The sequence below is a fragment of the Canis aureus genome, chromosome 14, assembly GCF_053574225.1.
Source record: "Canis aureus isolate CA01 chromosome 14, VMU_Caureus_v.1.0, whole genome shotgun sequence".
Classification (NCBI taxonomy): Eukaryota; Metazoa; Chordata; class Mammalia; order Carnivora; family Canidae; genus Canis; species Canis aureus.
Window position 1 is genome coordinate 14,513,635 of NC_135624.1, and position 27,577 is coordinate 14,541,211.

Consider the following 27,577-nt stretch of genomic DNA (forward strand, 5'->3'; position numbering starts at 1 on the left):
TTTTGTTTTTGAAATATGTTCCTAAATAAGGGCTTGTTGGCAGATGGATTCTGAGGAAAGGACGATAATTTTTTATGTCCACTTGTCTAACACACTAGTATGAAAGAGAAGAAAGGACTTCTATAGCAGAGTGTTTACTGAAGATTATTTGGTCTGTCAGTTTCCTGTTCAGGAGGTGTTGTTTGTAAAGCTCAGAGCTCCTAAAAGAGCTACAAGTGATTATATCAGTGGTGAAACTTGATATATCTTAACTGCTGGGAGGTGAGTGTAGCTGCTGCAATCATCTTTTGCTATAATTTAAGGTGGGACAATGGAAAATATGACAAGATTTGGAATGTAGAGAAAGTCAGGTGTAATTTATTTGTCAGCATTAACTTTATTCGTGCTCTAAAGATAAGTATATGTTAATGATAAGAGCTGCTTTCACTATCAGGTTGTATTTTAATTTCCTTTCATAGTGTATTTTATATTATCTGAAAAGGTTGTCACATTTATTTTACGAATGAAGACAAACTTCCCAGATAGATTCCATTTGATTTTTTTTGAAATTTCACATAACATTATGAGAAAACTTTTGGTTAAAATGTTGTAAGAAAGATCAATTTAGACCTAAATAAACCAGAAAAATTGAAAGAATGTTTAAAAGTAAAGTAGTTTGGTGATCTCTGGGTGGCTCAGTGGTTTAGTGCCTGCCTCTGGCTCTGGGCGTGATCATGGAGTCCCAGGATAGAGTCCCAGGATCGAGTCCCACATCAGGCCCCCTGCATGGAGCCTGCTTCTCCCTCTGCCTGTGTCTCTGCCTTTCTCTCTCTCTCTCTCTCTCATGAATAAATTAATAAAATCTTTAAAAATATATATAGTAGTTTGATAGTAAGAAAATGAAGAAGCCAAGATAATCTTTGTATAATTAAAAACAAATTAAAAATGATAAAGTAGCAATTTGATATGGGTTATAGGTAGCTAATATAGTAGGTAATTTGATATGGGTTATGTAAAATCTATGATTAATATTTTGGGTATTTCTATACAAATAGAAGATTTAAGCATAAAAACAAGATTTTTATCTAAGAAGATATGGAAAAAATATACACTTAATGAAAGCCTAAAATAATTTTATCAATGTAAGTATAAATAGGTTCATATGAATTAAAAGATGATAATATATTTGAAATTATGTTTCATATGTGCAGATGATGGGAATCTTACAAATATAAAGTGCACATTCATTACAATTATTATGGTGAATTTTTAAAACTAAGCATATGTTGACCCACAAGGAAAACCTTAGTAAAGTCAAAATGCAGAATTTGTTTAGCCCAAGTTTCTCTATGAAAACAATATAAGTAAAAATTAACAGTGAAATCCAAGTTAACAAAAAACAAACACTTTACCTTAAATATTTGGGCAAAAGAGAAATATCAAAATTACATTTATACAATTCTGAGTAAATTATTTAAAAAAATAACTCACATATATATTTATATACACACATGTAAGCACATTCACATAATAGTGATAAAACTCTATTCAGAGAAAAACATGAATTTAAATGTCTGGTTAGCAGAAACCTATAATGATTTTTTTTTAATGTTCATGGGTTGATAACACTTCATATATCTATTTAAAAAAATGCTTTTTCTTAGGAAGACTATACAATCTCAAAGGATATCCACACATCTTATTCCAGGAGCCTAATCCCACACTTAAAAATCAGTGTCAAAAATATTCAAAAATGAAAGTTTTAACTAAAAAAAATAAAAAATAAAAAAAGAAAGTTTTAACTAAGAACTAGCATTTCCTTTGACGTTTTAGCCAAAGCACTGTATTCTGTAAACATGAAGGTGTTAAATGACTGCTAAGCACTAATCACAGTAGAGTAGAGTGGGGGTGGGGGGAGAGAAACAAACAAAACAAACAAAAAACAGGGCAAGGGAAATTTATTTAACAACGTGGAATAAATAAAAGCAATGGAGTGCCTGAGTGGCTCAGTCACTTAAACATCAGACTCCTGATTTTGGCTGAAGTCATCATTTTAGGATTATGAGATTAAGCCCCATGTAGGGCTCTTAGTTTAGCACTAAATCAGGTTGAGATTTTCTGTCCTTTTCCCTCTGCCCCTTCCCCCACTTGCACACTCTAAATAAATAAATACATAAGTAAATATCTTAAAAGTTAAAAATATGTGCCAACTGTGTTAGATCTGACACATTTCATCACTGAATGTTAGATTAGTAGGACTAATACTAGTAGAAGTATTGAAGTAGTAGCTGTGGTAATGATAGTAGTAGTAAAACTAGAATTTATTTTTTTTTTAAGTTTTATGATATATTTGGACTTGTTGAAATTGGTAGTTTGGAATTTTACAACATAATATCTAGGAACAAAATATGCTTAAAACTTTAAAGAAAGTTTTAAGTGGCACAGTCATCTACACAAAACCACATGGCCTGTGATTTATAGGATATCTCCAAAACTAGTAAAAAGTATTTAATATATATAGGTCAACAATGAATAAATATTTCATAGTAAAGAATCATATATTTGGCATGAATTTGTAACATGATTTGGGAAACCTCTTGGTTTATATTAGAATATATTAGAATTGATCTATGTTAACAAATAATGTCAGCTATGTTATCCAAATGTTAAATTATCTATGTTAAATAGGTTAAAATGTTTACCTGTTTTCCCTTCACATAAATTTGATACTTTTTTTCCCAAATATATAAGCATTTGAGATTGACTTCATCATATTTAAAAGTCTAATTGAAATTAAACTCAATAATATCATTATTGAATGACATTTAGAGATTAGATATGCTGCATTTTGGAAAATCTACATGGAGACACCTGGGTGGCTCAGCAGTTGAGCATCTGCCATTGGCTCAGGACATGATCCCTGGCTCCAGAATTGAGTCCTACATTGGGATTTCCACAAGGAGCCTGCTATTCCTTCTATGTCTCTGCCTCTCTCTCTCTTTAAATAAAATCTTAAAAAAGAAAAAAGAAAAAAGAAAATCTACATGAAGTTATATATGACATTCAGTGAAAATTTGTTTTATAACCTTAAATACATTAGGATAAAATCCAAGTATACAGTATATACAGTATATAATTTATTATTTATTATGTTTAAAAAACTCCCAACAGGAATTTTTTACCTTTTGTCAGTTAACTCTTCATAGAATCAGAAGATAAACATTCAGTTTCCACTCCTTGTTTCATTGTCATGTGCTATCTGTCCACCTTCCTGGTTTTTCCTGCAGATTCAGGATTGTCAGAGCCTGATAAATTGGTGCTTTCACTTAGAGCATCTCCCTTACCCTCTAAATCCCCAATCCATCTACCACTGTCTGTGATTCTTGACGACAGGCTTTGTGGGATATTCTGTTAGCACTATGCAGCTATACTGAAGGAAGAGACAGGTTTGCTACTGCAAAATTTGTGAGCATGTAAAAAAAATCCATATTTTTAGCATTTTCTTTTTCTACTTTTTTTTGTGTGGTGTGCTATTTGATTTCTTTAGCCATATTTGATTATGTGGTGTTTTAATTTTAATTAATATTTTCATTGTATGATTTAAATATAGATTTTATTTTCTCAGTAATAAAGCTCAGGAGTATATCTTAATATTATAGGAATAATGACATTTTTCAAGGGGCAAATGGGTAAACATGAAAATATAAAGGAATTTTAATTAGCTGATTTGTTTATTTAACTGAGGAATGCATGCATTGACTGTTGTGCTATTAGAAAATGATAAAAAGATATTTCACAAATATGACTATTTGGAAAATTAAATAAAAATTCCAATGTATAAATATTACTAATTTCCTACTTATGGTGATAGTTTAATAAAATTTTGATGGATGTTGACATTTATTAACTAAGTAATTTAACTTAGATAAAACAAATTTAATAAGAAAACAGTTCTAATATACTATTTTTAAATGTTTTATTTTGTTTTATACAATATTGACTTGTATTATAATATAAAGCATCTAACAGTAAGACATGGATTGTGGCCAGGGAAGGCCTCAAATTCCAGCTGTCTCTAAAAGATAAAGGCTTCAGTGCTTTCTTGATGAAAATTAAAAAGAAAGATACCAGCTATAAAATTGTGTTTTCTTTAAACAAATGACATCTGTGATTATATATACATATTGTCTGCCTCCTAAAACTATTGTTTGCCTGCCTTTATTTTCTATTATAGGAATATGTTTTGGATATTTGTGTTCACTTTATGTGATTAGTATCTGTTTGTTGACTATGCATTTATTATTGGTCTGTTATATAAACAGACAGTTTGCTTTTGCAGCTGACCTCCAAAGAAATTTTAAATAGTTTATAGCCAGTAACTTATCAATGAGTAAGTATTTTTTAGCTTAGGAAAGAATTATGTTCAAGTCAACTTTCTTCTAAAAATGTGGCTGTATCCTTTATTTTCTATGAAAGTTTGGTAACCTTACGATGATTATCTCTATGATTTTTGTTTCTTTATTTTTAATCAAAAAGAACTTCCATGAATTTGTTAAATATCTGAGTCATCCAGTGTCTGCTTATTTAAATAGTCATTCTAATACATGAATTTTTTTTTTTAAACTACACTGAAAATACATGAATGGATATAACATCTCATTTAGTCAATAGGCAGTCCTAACTCAATTAAAGCTCCAGAATGATTGTCAGTGAAATACAGTTGCTACTCAGGATTTAGGTGGTGTTACTTATCTAGAAAATATGCATTTTGAGAATGGAAATGCAAGGAAAAATAATTCACATGACAGTTTTAGTATAATTGAAGATTTCTGAAATATCTAAGATAATCATTACTCTCATGTTTTATATATATAGTTTGTGTTAGATAGTAAGGTTCATATACAAGTATGAAATGGATTGTTTTTTAAAGATTAATTTTAATATATTTCAGAACTATTCAAAGTTTTTGGAAGAAAACAGAATCAGAGTAATCTATTTTTGAAATTTTACACCTATTTTTCAAACACCACTAATTGGATTTAAAATTTAATTTATATTATGAAAATCGTGAACAGAATCATTTTATTTTTTAAAGCTTAAAATGAATATTTTTAAAAACAACAATCTTGATGAAGTTTGCTTACTAGTGATTTTTTTCCTAACAAATATATTTGTGATTAGGTTTTCAAATAAGTGATTTTTTTTTTCTAACTGGTATAAGAAACATAATTCAAAGCAAATGACTACCGTGGGCCTACTATCTAGAGAGTCTTCTGAATCATTGTTGGTCCTCAGAGCATAATTTTTGTTCTTTCAAGTCCCCACTGAGTATTTTGCCATCATCAATTATAGCCTACACACCAAGATTCTTCTAACATTTCAAACCTCTGTGGTAACACAGTGAGATCACTGCCATTTGTTGCCCCCAAAACACTCAGTAATTTCTGTTATTTTATTATGCTATAAACTTCAACTGGTTTAGTTGCCCTTGTGAAAATATATCTTGTGATTCCTTTACCCTGGATCTAAAAAAGCAGTAAATTTCTAATCTGCTTTCTATGTATAAATGAGCTTTGAAGGCACAACTGAGAATTGAATTAGTTTTCTTTCTTCAAGCCACTAATATATATTTTGAAGGATTGTTTTCAAACTTGGTCAAATCACATGTTATATCTCACAATTGATAAGTTTAGATATAAATATGCAAATAAAACCACCTACACAGTTAAGTACCGAACTCTTATGTGCCTATGTGCATGTACACACACAGGTTCCTTACCAAAAACTGTCAATGTTTAAACTTTTTTGCCTCCTCCTACACTGCTGCTTTGAATGTTAAAACAAAAGGTTGGAGAGGAACTTTTTTTTTTTTTAATCAGGGAAGGTGGCATCAGTTATAGAAATCTAGGTCACTTTTGCAATCCTTATATAATAAAGATATTTTAAGATATTCCTCTTAGAAATATGTGTGATATTTCCGATCTATATTGTAAATGTTAAATTTATCAAATAAGTGTTTTCCCTTGACAAATATTAAGTTACTTCTATGTCAAAAACACTTAGCTTTGCTGAGACATCAATTTAAGTAGCATAATTAGATATAGTCTAACAACAGCAACAGCAAACCCTTGAATTAGTTACTATTATTTTTCGTGTTTGAACCTCAGAGACATCAAATGACTAGCCTTCCCTTGCACAGAGTCCATAAATGAACCACATGCTCATTAGCATATGCGTTACACAGAAGGTACTGGTAATCTCTGAGCTCTTCAGCTTTGGTAGGAGTTGGAATAAATTGGATTATGTAATAGCTCACTTGGTTTAGCTTTCATCTCAGAAGTTTGGATGTGGGTCTAATATTCCTCAGGAATCACTCCTGGAATTTCCTGTGAGTTAGCATTCACTTGAGCAATGTAATAAATGCATGCCTGTGAGGTTGCTGAAACAATCACAAAAACCTGAAACCATAAAAAGAATGTCCAAAGGATCATTCAGTTGACCTTGCTTGTCCCCTGTAGCATTGATTAAGTAGACTTTATCTGGATCATGTTCAGTCATCATTTTAGAGGTAAAAGATTGTAGAAAATACTGAATCTTGAGATATTTTTCAGGAGTGGAATTTCTCTTCTGATGTTATTCTATTGGCCAAAGCAAATCATGCAGCCAAGCATGGAAGAATAATCACTCGAGATGAGACACGAATACTACAGTACATTTATAGACTCTGATACCACCTCTTACCTTCTCTCTTCCTTCTTTAACCTCTTAAACGTAATTGCCCACTTACCCAGGCAAAGCTCCTGTTGCAGTTTCTTAATACACACTGACTACCCATATTTTCTGCTGTAGCACAACCTTGTTTGCAGTTGGGTTGATTGAAGTGATACGTGTCCAACTGCGGCAAATAAAAGCCATTTCATCTCTTCTTTCCTCTCCACTATCTGAATTCTACACGTTGACTTGGTAGCGTCATAGGAACCATAGATACAGTGTGGCAATGTGTCACTGTATTTAAGAGTCATTCCTTTGACCTATAGTAGATTTTCTGTGAATAAGAAATAAACTTTTCTTGTTCTATAACAATGTAATTTCCGGATTTATTAGTTCGTCTGGCTTAACTTGACTAATTCGGCTGCCCTTCCCTAGGAACTTTTATCACATATGTTTATCTCAAATACTAGCTATATATATATTTTACTTTGGTAAAAATTGCATTATGCTAGGAGGACACAGAGTTCTATTTCTCATTTTGATTTATTCTATTTTACCAGCCAAGCTCATAAAGTTTTAGAAATGGTACAAGATGACTTCATAGCCTAAGTAAGCAATAGAAATCATAGTAACTAAGTATGCATATACAGTCTGTTCTAATTTGTTTAAAACGAGCAGCATCTTATATCTTGTTCAGATTTCTGTTCTTTTGCATATTTTGCCCACATTTTTCAACAAATGCATACACACACACATACACACACACTAAACACAAGTGTTTGCACATCTTTTCTTTCAGAATGTATATCTCAGTCTCTCTAACTATATTCTACTGTAGAAGACAAATGTGGCAGATACTGTTAATGGTTAGCAGTTTGCAGTCAGATAGTTTTAGTGAACTGTTAGTAGTCTTGACATATAAATTCCTTGGTTCCTTCTTTGTAACAGACTCCCTGTATTATTTAAGTGACTCAGGGTAAGCCAGGCACACTCCCAGATTCAGTTATGAATTCTCACTAATTCGAGTGAATCACGCTGCTCTCTTGACCTACACTGGTGAATGGCTCTGGAATGTGATTGTAGTCTAAGTCTGCTAATGAGACACGAGACAGCATTACCTGAGAGTAATCTGGGTAAAATTTCTTCACTCCATTGAATACCATGGACATTTTTCCCATTTATACATGTCATATTTGTTACCTGTCACATCTCCAGTCATCTTGATGCCAAATGAACGATCAAGCCAACATCTGGAAAGGGTTAAAATAAGACAATCAGAGACACAGAAAAAGAGCAAGGATGGATTGTGCCTAGATCCTCCTTAGCCATGAATTTCTCATGTGAATTTATAAATGCTTTTGTTTTTTAATTACCTTAAGATTGTGTAATATTTGCACTTTATGTCCTTAATGACACACTAGAAGTAAACATCTTAAAAATGAATAACATAAAGCAAGAGTAAATGTATTATTTTTGTGAAAGAAAAGAACACTGAACTTGTATTGGGAAAACCTGGCTTTAATATTCAGATGCATCATTTGATAGTGTTGGGGTAGGTGCCTAAACTCAATGAAGTCTTAGTTTCTTCATTTTAAGTGAAGACAATTATGAAGACTGAATTACAAGATTTCTTTATAAATTTAATTTTTATAATATGAGAGAATTAACATACTATGGTTCTTGGGACATATTTGGAACAAAATAAATTGTTTAAAGGTGAAAAGTTTTCTTTTTATTATTTTTATTATAATGATAATGAACTAAGTCAAATGTTTATATTATTTTATTGTATGATAATAAATAGGTCTAAATTATGTCAAATGTTTTCTTTTGGAAGAAAACGCATGACTTGTTTTAAGGTAACACATTAAACATTAACAAAAAATAGAAAAAATCAAATGATTAATTTTTTAAATTGTATCACTTTACTTATTAGGAGATAATGAGTAAGTGGAAAAAGGCAAAAATATTAAGTTGAACAAATATATAGCAAGAAATACTCCAATAACTTTGAATTGTACAAGAGAAAATACTGTTAACAGAAGACTAAGACTATGTTATTGCCATTGTATTTCCATTATTTTTCTAAGATGCAATTGCATATGTTAAACTCATAGCAAAGACCTATATTTAAAATAAACTACCAGATATTCTAAAATAAAAGCAATTGCCAGAGGAATATTCAATATATTATCTACCCTTTTGTCCTTGAACATTAATGAGATTTCCTTGGAGACATAACAAACACATTTTCTGTTTGTGAAGATTGCCTGAATAGGTGAATATGCACTTACCATCACTGTGGAAGAAAATAAGATCATAGCAACTTATGTCTCCTAGATTTAAGAAAAACCATATTGGGATTCTGAAACTACCTTAATCTATGTAGACTAGTTGGGTTCTAATGTCATATTCATACTTCAGTTTATTTTTTTATAAACTAGCTTAATATTTGCCTCATAGAACTGCGAAGATTCAAAACTTTTGTAAGATTCGAGTAGTTACTGGAATAATTTAACTATTCATGAAATATCTACTTTGCATTTCTATCTACCTTGTTTTTGTAGTGTATTTGTCTTCCTCACTTTCAGTGACATGCTAAGGAACAGATTCCATTTTCTAAAGATGAAGCTGCCATATCCATTCTCCATAAAAACATGCTTGGCTTCATGTCTTCATGCTCTCTTTCTGCCCATATTGGGGGTACCTTGGAAAGTCCACATCAGTGACCCTCCCATGGTTGGTGCACATAAGATTCACATGAGCAGCTTGCTAAGTATTTTGATACCAGGGGCCTACTTCAAAGTGTTCTGATTCCAGTAGCTGTGGATTTGTATTTTAATAATTGTCCTAGACTTTGATATAGCTGGTCTTTATATACAAGTCCTGAAACTTTTTCACTATAACCAAGCCATAGTGTATTGGAATAGGGAAAAATATTATAAACATAACTTGATATCAGAGAAGTCAGAGTATCTTCTTCCATGCAGATTATGAGGATAATCATTCAATAGTAGAGGTAGCAGTTCAACCCTGGAAATCACGAAAATCTTACATTATTAAAGTTCTATGTTGTGCAGGGAAACTGTGTGATCACTTGTTTTAGTGTCCTGCACAACTAACGTAATTCTCCCATACGTATTTTATGAAAGTAGTTCTATTGGTTGGCCCTGAGCATCCTGTTCTGTTATAATCATGGAATGTCATTTTTTACCTTTACTTTCCCATGCTATATAGAATGACCCCTTCATCCATGAATGGTGTTTTCTTCTTCTCTGTTGTGGAATTTTACTTATTCTTTAATATCCAGATAAAGCATCATATCTTCTGTGATTTGCAGTCTTCCCAAGTAGTTTTAGTTGCTCCTCTATTTATATTTCTCTAATATCTCCAGAACTCCTACAAATTCTGCAGTTTTTTATTGTGTTATATGCTTTAGTCCTTCACTCTGACCTATTTTTTTAATGTATGCACCAGCTAAAGACTAAGTGCAATAAATGAGTGTTTAATGCATCTTAACATATGTATCAATCTGTTTTATTTACATATGACAGAATGTCATCAGCACTATAGAAAGTTGATCATCTATGAAAATGACATTCCATGAGTAAAGCATATAGTTGACCCTTAAACAACTTGGATTTATGGCCACCAACCCCTCATCCAGTTAAAAATTTGCCTGTAATTTTTGATTCCCACAAAACTTAACTACTAATAGCCTAGTATTGACTGGAAGATTTACCAATAACATAAACAGTTAACTAACACATATTTTGTATGATATATATATATATTTATATATATATAATATACTATATTCTTACAATAAAAAAGCTAGAGAAAAAGTGTTATTAAGGAAATCATAAGGAAGAGGAAATAGATTTATAATACTGTACTGTATTTACGAAAAAAAAATCCATGTGTAAGTAGACCTAAAGTTTGAACTCGTGTTGTTCAACACCTTATTAATAATAGTTTAACATCTAAAGCAAGTTAATGATAATGGTTTATTAATGAATTTCTTTAGACTTGAAATGCCCCAGTTATATAAATGTCAAATATTTGATATTTTAAGTAATTATATTTACATCATGATTTACCCCAGAACAAACCCATTACCTCTAGAAAACTTTAATAGTTATAAAATCATGTTAAGATGGAATCTTAAACAGTGTACTATATCTAAATTTTCTTTGTTAAATTATAATTGTTAAATAGCTAAAATTAATTGCAATTTTAACAAAATGTGCTATTCAAAGAAAAGTGTGTGAGCATGATCTGTATTCATATTAATGGTACATTTTTTCCTCCATGGAAATAAACATACATTATATTAGTTCAGCATGGAATTAATCGATGAGCTTAATCTTTTCTGAAATTTACTTTAAAATATAAAACAAATCAAAATTATAAACTTTCAATTCGGGACCCCTGGGGGGCTCAGTGGTTGAGTGCCTGTCTTTCACCCAGGTCATGATCCTGGAGTCCTGGAATCGAGTCCCACATTGGGCTCCCTGCATGGAGCCTGCTTCTCTCACTGCCTATTTCTCTGCCTCTATCTCTGTGTTTTTCATGAATAAATAAATAAAATTTAAAAAATAATAAAATAATAAAATAAAAAAATAAACTTTCAACTCTAATATTTATAAAGCTATAAATATAAGGCTTTGTATATGTGATATTATTAAAGTTCCCAATTGAATTAAAAAAGCATTAAAGGGATGCCTGGGTGGTGCAGTGGTTTAGCGCCTGCCTTTGGCCCAGGGCGCGATCCTGGAGACCCGGGATCAAATCCCACGTCGGGCTCCCGGTGCATGGAGCCTGCTTCTCCCTCTGCCTATGTCTCTGCCTCTCTCTCTCTCTCTCTGTGTGGCTATCATAAATAAATAAAAATTAAAAAAAAAAACACTAAAGATTTTTTATGGTCATTGTATAAATTTTAATTATAATTTAAATTACTGTTTAAAAGGTAATACATTTTAATACATTTTGACATCTTTTAGAAATATTTCTAGAATAAATAATATCACTTTATAGTTTGTTTTCTAATTTTTTTTAAGTAGGCCCTGCACCAGTGTGCAGTCCAGTGTGGAGCTTGAACTCATAACTCTGAGATCAAGACCTGAGCTTAGACCAAGAGTCAGACATTTAACCAACTGAGCCATCCAAGTGCCCCTTGTTCTCTTATTTGAATTACAAATTCATTACACTAGCCATACATAATTTAGAATTCTAATCATTTATAAGGTGCTAGAACAAGAGTAGGCATTCTGAAATCTATGTATAACTTGTTAGAAATAAGAATCCATTATTTAATTATTTAATTAATGATTATGTTATTCGACATAGATTTATAGTCAATAATGCAAAATTAAGGTACAAATAATAGGGACAGTTAAAAATAATGAAAAGTTTAAGATTGTTAGAAAATTATTTTTATTAGAAGAAAAAATACAGATATTCATTTCAAAGTTTTTATCATTTGATTAGAGGTTTTCATTTAGAAAGTAGGTTGCATAAAAGACTAAAAAGTAGTTTGCAAATTGATCTATTGGTTCTGGTTTCCTAAAAAATTAGTATTTGAATTGGCTCTATTTTAAATTTGTGCTACAATTTGAAACTTAACATTTCAGATTATTAAAAAATATTTGTTTATTCATTTTAGAGACAGAGAGTGCAAGTGAGGTGAGGGGCAGAAGGAGAGGGAGAGAAACCTCAAGCTGACTCCCCAGTGAACACTGAGCCCAACGTGGGCTCAACCGTAAGATCATGACTTGAGCTGAAATTAAGAGTCAGATATTGCAACCAACTAAGCCACCCAGGCATCCCAATATTTCAGATTTCAAGTCCCACTAAAATTGATTTAGGAAATTAATTATATTTTAAAATATTCAATTTATTAACATATATTTAGATGAGATAGAGGTGCAATATGGTCTTAGTTTCCTACAGAGTTAAAAATCTAGGTAAATTAATGGAAGAGATTTTTCATTAACCTGTTTTATACTGCGATTTCATTTATGCTAAATGAGTTGTAGTTAATATTACTATAACATTTTTATAACAATATGCAATAGAAAGTATATGAACTCTTCTCACCTCATTAATAAATCAGAAAAAATATATATATGAAATAACTTGGAACTAATTTAGAGAATATATTTACCAAAAACAAAGAAATTACAGAAATATAATATGTAAAAAAATTCAGAGCAAATATTTATGTAGTTTAAAACCAAAACAATTATGTTATTCTTAGAATATGAAATTTTGTTTTGATATATATATTAACATAGAAAGAATTAATAGTTGATAGAACTTAATGTAACCATATTATTTAATACAAATTTGTTAGATTGCATATTCATAATACATAATTGTATGTGCATAAATTCATTAGTGACAGTTTCTACACTTTAATTCCTTAAAATTGTCATATAACAAAGCCATGCAAATTCAGTTTCAGTGTCAATACAAGGAATAATCATAGGAAAACTTAAATAGATATGTTGATTCATGTAGACATGAGGTACTTACATGACTGCCAATCAGAAAACAATTAGAATAGAATTTTCTCTGAGGATAAACACTTTACATCCATTTTTATCATAAGTTTTGCCAATACACACTGTGTAGCATATGTTGTATACCTCTGTGTTTTTATAGATCACATGTTGTGAGCATCGGATTTCTAAAGGCTACTGAACTATTGATTCCTCTTGATTTTTAGTGACGTTACTTCATGAAGCATAACCCTGTTCAAGGATATTGATTTCAGCTTCACCCCATTCCCAGTTTGAATAGCAACACTTTCTGGCAAAGAAAGCAAATGTAATCTAGTTCAGAGACACAGTCTAGATTAAAGCACTGATCTTTGCAGCAAATGTACTATTTTAGATTGAGCATTATCTGCAAAAGATAAAATGTATCAAGTTGAGTAGCAAACACTTGGAGGTTAAACTACTAAAAGCAAAAGTACAAAAAGAGGAGTATTGTAAAGGATCAAAACAGAGGTTTGGGATTTTTTTGTTGTTTTTTTTTGTTTGTTTGTTTTGTTTTGTTTTGTTTTTATTGGTGGGGTTTTTATGCTAGAAAACAGGGTTTCAAAAATCCTAAGGAGAGAACTTATAAAAAGACAATTAGAATGTATGTATTATTGGGACACCTGGGTGGCTCAGTGGTTGAGTGCCTTCCTTCGGCCCAGGGTGTGATCCAGGATGGAGTCCCACATCTGGCTCCCTGCATGGAGCCTGCTTCTTCCTCTGCCTGTGTCTCTGCTTCTCTCTCTCTCTCTCTCTCTCTTTCTCTGTCTCTCATGAATAAATAAAGTTGTTAAAAAAAAGAATGTATATATTATTATATTAATTGTTTTCCCAGATCTTAGTTTTATCATCTTTTATTTTTTTAAAATATGGATTTTTGTCTGTTTTTTAAATTGTATTTCTTTATTTGATAGAGAGAGAGAGAGAGAGAGTGTGTGTGTGTGTGTGTGCGCGCGCGCGAGTGTGGGGAAGGGCAGACAGAGAGGAAGAGAATCAAGACTCCATGCTGAACTTAAAGGCTGATAAGCAGCTCCATCTCACAACTCTGAGATCATGACCTGAGCTGAAATCAAGTCAGATGCTGAACCAACTGAGCCACCCAGATCCCCTGGGTTTTATCATCTTTTAATGCACCAGATTGAAGTACTTCCTACATATCTATTTTATTTATATCATCACATATGTTAAAAATATTAAACTAAATGTGGGGCACCTTGCTAACTCAGTTGGTAGAGCCCCACATTGAGTGTGGAGATTACTTAAAAATTTAAAAATCTTAAAAAATTAAACTAAAAAATAAAATGATATAATACAAGCAGATGAAACCAGGCAGGCTAAAGGAATAAAACAAAGTTTAGCAAGAAAATACGCTAATATAATACATGAATATAATTTGAAGGAAGCATTATAAATCAATGGGAAGGGGTAGAGGATGTAAAAATTGGCATACAAATAGTTCTTAGAGAAAAAGTCTCACATCAAATAATCAAATGTATTAAATATTTTGACATAAAACAAATAAATAAAAATCAGAAAGAAATTGAGGTGAATATTTGATTTTTGATATAGAAAGGATTTTGAAGAATGAGCTCCTTGGTACTACGTATGTATTTATATATATAAATATATGAATATAAATCATTTTATGTAAATATATGAATATAAATATTAAAATATATGAATATAGATCATTTTATATAAATATAAAATGAATATTTTATTCATTTTATTTTTTATTGTCTTCTGTCCTAGAGCCAAATAAATAAAACATGTTATAGATGTTCAATGAGGATTTACTGGAGAAATAAAATTAACCAATTCATTAATGAATTATAGCTTCATTAACTTAATTAAAACTTCATTTTCTATTTTGTTTTATTTTTTATTTTGATTTTCATCTCTCACAGTTTATGTATTTCAAGGAGACAAATTAAATCCAAATTTTGAATTTTAACTTGATTATTTCTACATGAAGATCTAAAAATGATTAGTTTTCTAATCATTTAAAGTAATTTAATTATCTCTCTTATTTTAGTTGAATATAGTTGACACATAATGCTTCATTACTTTCAGGTGTACAGCATAGTGATTCCAGAAGTATACATTATGCTATGCTTATATGTGTAGCTACCATTTGTCACTACACAGCACCATTACAGTACTATGGACATATCTTTTATCCTCCTGACTTATTCATTCCATAATAAGAAGCCTGTATATCTCATTCCCCTACATCCATTTTGCATATCCCCACCACCACCATCTTCCCCTCTGGCAACCATCAGTTTGTTTTCTGTATTAATATGTCTGATTCTGTTTTTTGTTTATTCATGTTTTGTTTTTTAGATTCCACATATAAGTAAATCATATGGCATTTGTCTTCTGTCTTTTTTCACTTAGCATAATACCTTCTAAGTCCCTGCATGTTGTCACAAACAGCAAGATCTCATTTTTTTTTTTAAGGCTAAGTAATATACCAGTGTGTGTGTGTGTGTGTGTGTGTGTGTGTGTGTGTGTGTGTGTGTTTGTGTGTGTGTATCACATCTTCCTTATCAATTCATCTACTGCTGGATACATGATTGGCTATTGTAAATAATGCTGCAATAAAAGTAGGAGAACATATATATTTTTGAATAAGTGTTTTTGCTTCTTTGGGTAAAAATACTCAGTAGTGGAATTACTGAATCACTGGATCATATGGTAATCCTATTTTATTTTTTTGACAAACCTCCATGCTATTTTCCAGAAAGACTGTACCAGTTTACATCCCCACCAACAGTGCATGAGGGTTCATTTTTCTCTACATCCTTAACCAACACATTTTTCTTTTATCATTTTATTTTATTCAGTTTGTTCTCTATAGTTGAGTTTATTTCTTTATTTGCCTCACTTTCTCTTTTTCTCCTTTGCTTATTTGTTTTGTTTCTTAGATTATTTGTTTTGTTTCTTAGATTCCAATATAACTGAAATCACATGGTATTTCTCTTTTTCTGACTGACTTATTTGCTTAACATTATACTTGCTAGCTCTATACACGCTGTAATTAATAGCAAGATTTTATTCTTTTAATGGCCAAATAATATTCCATTATATATATAAGTATATATTATTGTGATATATATATAGTGATATATATATATATATATATATATATCACTTCTTTATCCATTCATCTATCAGTGGACATAGGCTGCTTTCATAGTTTAGCTATTTATTGTAAATAATGCTGCAATACACATAGAGGTGCTTGTATCTTTTTGAATTGTTTTTGTAATTTTGGGATAAATTCCCAGTAGTGCAATTACTAGATTGTAGGGTAGTTCTATTTTTAATGTTTTGAAGAACCTCCATACGTTTTTTTTTTTTTTACAGTGGCTGCAACAGTTTGCATTTCTAACAACAGTGTAAGAGGGGTCTTTTTCCTCCACATCCCTAATAACACTTGTTGGCACTTGTTTCTCGTGCTTTTGATTCTAGCCATTCTGACAGGTGTGAGGTGATAATTGTGGCTTTGATTTGCATTTCTCTGATGATGAGTGATGTTGAGTATCTTTTTATGTGTCTGTCAGTCATCTGTATGTCTTCTTTGAAAAATGTCTGTTCATGCCTTCTGCCATTTTTGATTGGATTATTTGTTTTTTGGGGTATTGGGTAGTATCAGTTCTTTATATGTTTTGGATACTAATCCTTTATCATATATATCATTTGTAAATGATAAACTTCTTCCGTTCACTAGATTGCCTTTCAGTTTTGTTGATTGTTTGTTTTGTTGTGAAGATTTTTTTTTTTATTTTGATGTAGTCCCAATAGTTTATTTTTGTCCCCCACCCCCATGCCTCGGGAGACATATCTAGAAAAATGTTACTATGGCCAATGTCAGAGAAACTACTGCCTGTGTTCTCTTTAAGGATTTTTATGATTCAGGTCTGACATTTAGGTCTTGAATACATGTTGAGTTTATGTTTGTGTATGGTGAAAGAACATGGTGCTGTTTCATTCTTTGCACATTATTGTCCAATTTCCCCAACACAAGTTGTTGAAGAGACTTTTTTCCATTGTATATTCCTTGCTCCTTTGTTGAAGATTAAATGACCATAAAATTATCGGTTTATTTCTGTTTTTTTCTGTTTTATTTCATTGATCTATTTGTCTATTTTTTATGCTAGCACCATACTGTTTTAATTACTAACACTTGGTAATATAACTTGGAGTCTGGAATTATGATGCCTTCAGTTTTGTTTTTATTTTTCAGGATTACTTTGGCTATTTGACATCTTCTGTGGTTCCATGCAAATTTAAGGACTATTTATTCTAATTCTATGAGAAATATTATTGGTATTTTGATAAGAATTTTATTAAATCTGTAGATTACTTGGGTAGTATAAACATTTTGGCAATATTTGTTCTTCTAACCCATGGACATGGAATGTCTTTCCATTTCTTTGCATCATCTTGAATTTCTTTCAGCAGTGCTTTATAGTTTCTTTTTTTTTCTTTTTTTATGCTTTATAGTTTCCAGAGTACAAGTCTTTCACCTCTTTGGATATGTTTATTCCTGGATATTTTATTATCTTTGGTGCAATTGTAAATGGGATTGTTTTCTTAATTTCACTTTCTATTGCTTCATTGTTAATGTATAGGAGTGCAACAATTTTCTCTATATTGATTTTGATTCCTGTGATTTTACTGAATTCATTTATCACTTTTAGTAGGTGTTTTGGTGGAGTCTTTAGGGTTTTCTATATACAGTATCATGTCATCTTCAAATAGAATTTTACTTCTTTACTAATATGGATTCCTTTTATTTCTTTATATTGTCCAAGCACTGTGGTTAGGATTTCCAGTACTATGTTGAATAGAATTCGTGATAGCAGACATCCTTGTCTTATTCCTGACCTTAGGGCAAAAGTTCTCAGGTTTTTACCACAGAATATGATGTGGCTGTGGGCTTTTCCTATAAGGCCTTTATTATATTGAAGTATGTTCCCTCTAAACCTACTTTACAGAGGGTTTTTATCATGAATGGATGCTGTGCTTTGTCACTTGCTTTTCTACATCTATCAAAATATGCATGTTTTTTACCCTTTCTCTTATTGATATGATGAATCACATTGATGTTTTGCAAATATTGAACTACCCTTGCATCCTGGGAATAAATTCCACTTGATCATGGTGTATGATTTGTAATATATTGTTTGATTTTGTTTGCTAATATTTTGTTGAGAATTTTTACATCTATATTCATAAGAAATATTGGCCTGTAGCTCTCTCTTTTTCTGTGGTGTCTTTATCTGGTTTTGGTATCAGAGTGATATTGGCCTCATATAGAATGACTTTATGTTTTCCTTCCTCTTGTATTTTTTGGAATAGCTCGAGAAGAAGTATTAACTCTTCTTTGAATGTTTGGTAGTATTCACCTGTGAAGCTCTCTGATCCTATACTTTTGTTTATTGGGAGTTTTTTTTATTACTGATTCAATTTCATTGGTGGTATTTCGTCTGTTCAAATTTTCTATTTCTTTCTGCTTTAGTTTTGGTAGGCTACATGTTTCTAGGAACTTATCTATTTCTTCTAAATTGTCCAATATGTTGGCATATAGATTTTCATTATATTTTACTAGAATTCTTTATTTCTGTGGTGTTGGTTACTTTCATCTTTCATCAGTGATTTTGTTTATTTGAGACCTCTGGCTCTCTTTCTCTCTTTTTATGATGAGTCTTGATAAAGGTTTATCAATTTTGTTGATCTTTTCAAAGAACCAGCTCCTGGTATCATTGACTGTTCTATTGTTTTTTTTAGTTTCTTTATTATTAATTTATGTTCTAATATTTCTTATGTTCTTCCTTCTGCTGTTTTGGGATTTTCTTTGTTCTTTTCTTAGCTCTTTTAGGTGTAAGTTTGGATTGTTTACTTGCAATTTTTCTTGCTTATTGACATAGACTTGTATTGCTTTAAACATCCCTCTCAGAACCACTTTTGATTTTGGACCACTGTGTTTTCATTTTCATTTGTTTCTATGTATTTTTTTTTTATTTCTTCTGTGATTCCTTGATTGGCCCACTCATTGTCCAGTAGTATGTTACATATTTGTGCTCTTTCCAGATTTTTTTATTGTGGTTGATTTCTAATTTCATAGAATTTTGGTCAGATAAATTTCATAGAGGAGTGCCTGAGCTGCTCAGTTGGTTAAGTGACTACTCTTGACTTTGGCTCAGGGCATGATCTCAGGGTCCTGGGATTGAGCACTCTGTTGGGTTCCAAGCTAAGCAGGGAGTCTGCTTGAGGATTCTTTCCCTCTCTTTCTGCTCCTTCCTCTGCTCACTCTCTATCTCTCTCTCTAAAATAAATAAATAATAAATATTTTTTTTAAAGGAAAAGATTAATAGGGGGTGCCTAGGTGGCTCAGTTGTTTAAGCATCCAGCTCTTGGTTTTGGCTCAAGTCATTACCTCAGGGTTGTGAGATAAAGTTCCATATAAGGCTTTGTTCTCAATGCAGAGTCTGCTTGGGATTCTCTCTCTCCTCTTCTCTACTCCCCCTCCCCTTGCTCTCTCTCTCTCAAATAAATAAATCTTATTTTTTTTAAAGAAAAGATTCATGGTATAACACCATTTTTCAAATTTGTTGAGACATGTTTTATGACCTAATATGTGATCTATTTTGGAAAATGTTTCATGCGCATTTGAAAAGAATGTATATTCTACTGTTTTAGAATGGAATGAATATACTGTGACATCCATGTGGTCAAGTGTGTTATACAAAGCCACTGTTTCCTTGTCGATCTTCTATTTGGATTGTCTGTCCATAGAGGTAAGTGGTGTGTTAAAGTCCCCTACTATTATTGTATTACTATCAATTATTTCCTTTATGTTTGTTATTAACTCTTTTAAGTATTTGAGTGTTCCCATATTAGGTGCATTAATATTTATGACTATATACCCACTTGTTGGACTAGCCCCTCTAATATTATAATATAGTGTACTTATTTGTCTTCTGTTAGTCTTAGTTTTAAAGTCTATTTTGTCCAATATAAGCATTAATACCTCTGCTACTTTTCACATCCATATACATGATAAAGGGTTCCCTATCCCCTCTTTCAATCCATAAGTGTCTTTCATTTTGAACTGAGTATCTTGTAGACAGCATATTGTTGTTGGTTTTTTTCAACCACTCTCTTACCCCATGTCTTTTGATTGGAGCATTTAGTCCATTTACATTCAAAGTAAATTTTCTTTCTTCTCCTTTGCTCAACTTGGTTACTTTCCATTACTCTGTCTTCCAAGTTAGTAATTAATTCTTCTGCTTCATCTAGCCCACTGCTTATTCAATCAGGTATATTTTTAATTTCATTTATTGTGTTTTTCATCTCTAGTTCTTTTTATTTTCCTCTGTGTTAAGGGTCTCACTGGTGCCCTCCACTTTTTGCTCAAATCTGGTGAATATCTTTATGATCATTATTTAAATTCTCCATCAGGCATATTACTTATATCTGTTTCATTTTGGTCCCTTGCTATGGTTTGTCAATGCTGCCCTGGCTGCCACAGGTGGCCTTTATTTATAGTGGGGGGTGGCAGAGGGACATGGCACCAGCAAATCCCTCTGCTCATAGTGTTTTCAAACTGCTGATTCTACACTGTATCTGCTCAGGTTGTTTGTCCTGCTGTCTCTTTAAGGATGGGAACTTTGCTTCCTAATGTCCTCTGGCTCTACCAGTGCAAAGATTGTTGATTTTTTAAAAAAAATATTTTATCTTTTATTTATTCATGATAGAGAGAGAGAGAGAGAGAGAGAGAGGGAGAGGCAGAGAAACAGGCAGAGGGAGAAGCAGGCTCCATGCAGGAAGCCCGACATGGAACTCAATCCCAGGTCTCCAGGATCATGCCCTGGGCCAAAGGCAGGCGCTAAACCGCTGAGCCACCCACTGCCCAAGATTGCTGATTTTTAAAATCCCAAGTTTTAAGTCCCGCTGGTTGTGAGAACTCACAAAATTCAGCCCTTCTCACTTTCAAAGGCAAGTGATATGGAGATTTGTTCTCCATCTGTGGCCTCTGCGGTGTGAAAATCAATTTTTCACCCTTCTCCATGCCACTGGCTCTCTCCCCATTGCAGACACAGTCCATTTCACTCCTAGACAATGTGGTTTCTTCTCTACCTTTAGTTGTGGAGTTTGTTCTGCCAGTATTTGGGTCATTTTCTGTGTTATTTATGCTTATGTGAGTGTTACCCAGTTGTATCCATGGAATAAGGTGAGCTTAGGGTCCCCTACTAGGTCATTTTCCCAGCCAACCTCTAGCAGTTGTTACTTATTATATATAAACTTTTTTTATTTTGGCTATTTTGTTAAGTAAAATATGTTACCTCAGACTTCAAGATATACTACAAAGCAATAGTAATCAGAACAGTGTAGTATTGGCACAAAAATAGACACATAGATGTGTGGAACTGAATGGGGAGGCCAGAAATAAACCCAAGGTTATATGGATAATTATTCCATGTCTAAGGAGAAGGAATATACAATGAGAAAAAGACAGTCTTTAGTAAAAGGTGCTGGGAAAATTGGACAACTACATGCAAAAGAATGGAACTGGACCACTTTCTCACACCATATACAAAAAAAAAAAAAAAAACTCAAAATAGATTAAAGACCTAAAGATATTAAACCATGAAATTTCTGAAGAAAATATAGACAATAATTTCTTTGATATTGACTTTACCAACATCTTTCTAGATAAGTCTCCTCAGGCAAAGGAAACAAAAACAAAAATAAAATATTAGAAGTACATCAAAATAAAAGCTTATGTAAAATGAAAGAGACCATCAATGAAACAAAAAGGCAACCTACAGAATGGGAGAAGATATTTGCAAATGATATATCTGATAAGGGGTTATATCAAATATATATAAAGAACATACACAATTCAGGAAATAATCTAATTAAAATGGGCAGAGAACCTAAATAGACATTTTTCCAAAGAAGTCATACAGATAGCAGACATATGAAAAGGTGCTCAACATAACTATTCATCAGGGAATACAAATCATAACCACAATGAGATACTACTTTAGTGTAACTTAATTCATAGGGATATTTTATGGTAATGAAGGCTGTTTATCTTATGTATTTTAAAAATTAAATTACTTTAAAGTAATATTCCCACCAGCATGGTATGGGAGTTCCAGTTGCTCCACATTCTAGTCAACACTTAGCATGAACAACCATTTTTAATTTTAACTTTTCTTCTACGTTACTGGGTATGCAATGATATCTCACAGAGGACTCACTTTACATTTATTTAATGACTAATTGTGTTACATATGATTGTCTCCTACGTATTTACATATAAAATCTTCTTTGCTATGTGAATTTTTCCTTGGTGAGATGTCTGTACACATTTTTCCCCCATTTTTAATTGGATTGTCTTTCTAACTGGAAAGTTGCGAAAGTTCTAAGGTTCTTTCCCAGCATCACATTTATGAATATAGTCTCCCTTTTGGTGGCTTCTCTTTTTCTTCTCTTCATAATAATTTTATTTTATATTCTTAAAGAACTTATTTATTTATTTATTTATTTATTTATTATTTATTCATTTATTTATCTATCTATTTATTTATGAGAAAGCACAAGCAGGGGGAAGGGCAAAGGGAGAAAGAGCGAGAGAATCTAAAGCAGATTTCCAAAAAAAAAAAAAATTTTTTTTTAAAAAAAAGCAGATTTCCTACTGAGCACAGAGCCTGATGTGGGGCTCAATCTCATAATGCTGAGCTCATGACTTGAGCTGAAATGAGGAGTCAGATGCTTAAGCAACCAAGTTACCCAGGGGACCCTTCATATGACTTTAAAAGAGAAAAAGCTATTAATTCATGAAAACTAATTTATCAACATTTTTATTTATGTTTCATATATTTTTTCCCATTTAGGAGATCTATAATTCTAAGATCACTAAAAATTTATCCTAAATTTTCTTTATACGTTTTATTAATTGTATCTCTTTCCTGCAAGAGTATTATCATTTTCAAATTATTTTTATGTGGTGTGAAGTAAATACCAAATATTGTTTTTCATATAACTATCCAATTTTTCTAGTATTCTATTTGTTGAAATATTCTGACACTGAATTGTATTGTCAACTTTGTTGAAAAACTAATTGACTATATATGTATGGATAGGTCCATTTGTAGACTCTGCTTTGTCCCATGAAGCAGTATGTTTTTATAAATGCTCAAATTACATGAACTGGTTAACTATAACTTTTAAAAAAGTCTTGAACACAGGTAGTATAAGTTCCCTAATTTTGTTCTTTCTTTTCATAATTGTTTTTGATTGTTTTAGATGCATTTAATTTCCATGTATTGTCTAAAAGCAGTTTGTGAATTTCAGTAACAAAAAAAAGCCTGCTGGAAATTTCACTGGGATCAGCTGAATTTATACATCAAGTTGAGTAGAATCGGCACCTTAATATATTATCTCCCAATACATGAATCTAGTATTGGGAGAGTATTGAAAGTATTTTCACATTTATCCTCAAATTATTTATTTGTTTTTGAAATTCCTTCATTTCTTTATTTATGTTGGAATTAACTTTTTTTGGGTATATATTTCTATGTATTTTGTATTTTGATAAATGTGTTCAGTAACCATTAGCACAACCAATACACAGAGCAATTCCATTGACCATTAAATTTTCCTTAAGCTGTCTTTTTTTTTTCTTTTTTTTTAAATAAGCTCCACACACAGTGTAAAGTCCAATGTGGTACTTGAACTTATGACTTTAAGATCAAGACCTGAACTGAGATCAAGAGTCAGACACTTAACCAACTAAGCCACTCAGGAACCCTTAAGCTGTCTTTTTTGACATTGGGTACTTCTGCACAAATACACACATAAGCAAATAATAGGATGGATGTCCTGTCTTTATTATTTTGTCTGTTCCAGAATCTCATGTAATTGAATGATACAGTATGTTTTTTAGTCTAGCTTCTTACATTTAGTATAGTGTTTTTTTTAAGATTTTATTTATTTATTTATTTATTTATTTATTTATTTATTTATTCATGATAGACAGAGAGAGAGAGAGGCAGAGACACAGGCAGAGGGAGAAGCAGGCCCCATGTAGGGAGTCCGACATGGGACTCAATCCCAGGATTCCAGGATCATGCCCTGGGATGAAGGCAGGCACTTAAACCGCTGAGCCACCCAGGCTGCCCATAGTATAGCATTTTTAATATTAATTCATGTTGTTGCATATTTGTTATTCATTCATTTTTACTGTTGGGTAGTATTACATTATTTCCATATCTCATATTTTGGCTATCAGTCATCATTTGGTAGACATGTTAGAAGAGTTTTAATTTGGGGTAACCTTTAAGAAATGTATAAGTGACATTTGTTTACAAGCTTTTATATGACTTTATAAGCTGTCATTTATCTCATAGGATAAATAAGATTCCATTTATCTTTTCATTCCATATCTAAGAGTGGGATTGCTTGGATATACACTATGTACAATTTTTTGAAATATTTTATTTATTTATTCATGAGAGGCACACAGAAAGGCAGAGACACAGGCAGAAAGAGAAGCAGGCTCCATGCAGGAAGCCTGATGTGAGACTTAATCCCAGGACCCAGGATCACACCCTGAACCAAAGGCAGACATTCAACCACTGAGCCACCCAGGCATCCCACTAAGTACAATTTTTAAGTTTTAAAAGCCTGATAAATGTTTCCATAGTGAAAGTAACATTTTGCACTCTCCTAGCAATATAGAAAAGTCTCAATTGTTCCACCTCCTTTCAGCATTTGTCATTGTCAGTTTTACTGCTTTTAGCCTTCATAATAGTTGCATAGTAGTTATCTCATTTCTTTAAAATTTATTTTTTGAAGATTTCTTTAAAATTTAATAAATCTTAATAGCATGTCTACTGTTGGTCATTCCATCTAATCTTTTCCATGTACTAGTTACTGATCAAACAAATAAATAAATAAATAAATAGTTTTATGAGGTATTTTTATTTAATCAAAATTATATTGAATTATGATTTTTCTTGTTTCATTGTAATTATTTCCTTTATAGAGGTACCAATTATTTATATAATGTTCTCTGTTACATTTGAGTAGGTTTTAACTGTGTTTATTTTGATTCTTCCCAGTATTTCCACTTTTTCATTTTCTATTCATTTCAAGAAATTATTTTCTTGTTTTGTATTATATTTGTATTGTTTTATTTGTTTCATCTCATACTTATAGTTTTTGTCATTTCTGAAATAATCTTTTTTTTCTTTTGCATCTCATTCTTATCTATGTTCTATTACCTCCCTACTAGGTGTTTTTTGTTTGTTTGTTTGTTTGTTTTTAAAGATTTTATGTATTTATTCATGAGAGACAGAGAGAGAGGCAGAGACACAGGCAGAGGAAGCAGGGTCCCTGCAAGGAGCCGAATGTGAGACTCAATCCCAGATCCTGGGATCATGCCCTGAGCCGAAAGCAGACGCTCAATCACTGAGCCACTCAGGTGTCCCCTTATTAAGTGTTTGATCCTGATTTATATTTTTTCTTATCATTTGTCTTTATTCAGTCTTTTATTTTTAAACATTAGAAAATATGTTTTATATTTTTCAATAAACATAACTCTCTGCCATGTTGTCATTATCTAATATTTCATTAATTTACTCCTTACTCTTTTTCCTTGTAAATTTGTATACGATTTGATCATTATTACTTTTTTTGATAATTGTAGGTGAAATTTTAAGCACTATTAAAAGAATTTTAGTACATCAAAGTACCTTTAAAAATATGCTTTCATATACATCTCCTGAAATACTTCCCCATTTTAATTTTGATATTCTTTTTCCTTTCTCCCTATTGTATCTGCCTTGTTCACATTAGTTTATAGTTCCAGAAGGTTTTTTTTTTCTTATCTTAGTCACTATGTTTTTTCTCTGATTTCCCTAGCTGCTAATACAATGGAAGTCTTGTATTAGTGGCATTTCCCACATGCCCCACTCTTGGATTTTGTTAACACACTTTGTAACCTAAATTTTTTAAGCTTTTTTTGTTTATTTGTTTTTGTCCTCGAGATTTTGGTTTTACTACCCTTTTTACTCTCTCTAATATTATGGTATCTGAAATAAACTGAATATTTTTCTATTACTACTAACATTTTCCAAGTATACATAACACTTTAAAATACAATATAGCAATCAGTTGCAGTTCCAGCTATATTAAGATGGCTAAATTTTATTATACCTCAAACAACTTAAGTAGACATGAAGATAAAATGACAAATTCTGACAAACCTGCTATAGTAATATTGAAGGAGCAAATTTGAAGATGCATGTGAAAAGCTCGAGTACCTGGCTTTATGAAATGAACATGTTTAAAACAATAGTTTTATGTTAGTTTGTGTAAGATATATTTAAATGAATACTTTCTAGTCAATCCATGAATTATAAACATTATTGTGTTTTCCTATTTCCTTTACACTCATTAAAGTTAATATATTCGGAAATTTCAAAGAATGATATAAACAACACCCCCTCCTCCCCAAAAATTAGAAGAGATTTTTGTCTTTGTGATGGGAACATATTTCTTTATATTAAAGATGGCTTAATATACAATAAACCCATTTTAATTAAATATTGGATTTATTATCAGGTGCTAATTTACTTAAATAAGTATTATTAATGTCTTTATTAATTCCAACTAGAAGAAAACAAGAGTGCTAACAGATGATAAATGTGACTCACACTTAGTCTAATTCAAGGAGATGACAGGGAATAATGAGTACTAGAATGGAAGCAGCGCCTTGCCCCAAAAAGAACAGATGACTCTCAAAAAAAAAAAAAAAAAAAAAAAAAAAAAACAGATGACTCTCAGCTTTGTCTGATTGTTCCTATGCAACCATACAGCTTTGTGACACCAGATTTTCTTTTCTTCCGATGAATCTAGAAAATAGGAGTTTTAAATTAAAAATAAATAAACACAGTCATTAATTATTATTTAAAATTTGCCAAAGCAAATAATGAAGGTTAATAGTGCACACCTTAAAAAACATCTTTTAGCTTCTATTTGACAAATTTGAAGCATCTGTAGAAATTTGTTCTCATACTCAGAACTTTATCACATTCACTATTACATATGAATTTTTTAAAATAATAAATTTATTTTTATTGGTGTTCAATTTACCAACATACAGAATAACTCCCAGTGCTCATCCCGTCAAGTGCCCCCCTCAGTGCCTGTCACCCATTCACCCCCACCCCCGGCCCTCCTCCCCTTCCACCACCCCTAGTTCGTTTCCCAGAGTTAGGAGTCTTTTTCTTCTCCCTTCCCTTATATTCCCTTTCACT

General features: G+C 31.6%; 1 pseudogene; it reads right to left on the minus strand.

Annotated features, from left to right (window-relative positions):
* Positions 1 to 27,577, minus strand: part of LOC144283824 (large ribosomal subunit protein eL13 pseudogene) — a 74,515-nt pseudogene that overhangs the window by 32,963 nt on the left and 13,975 nt on the right.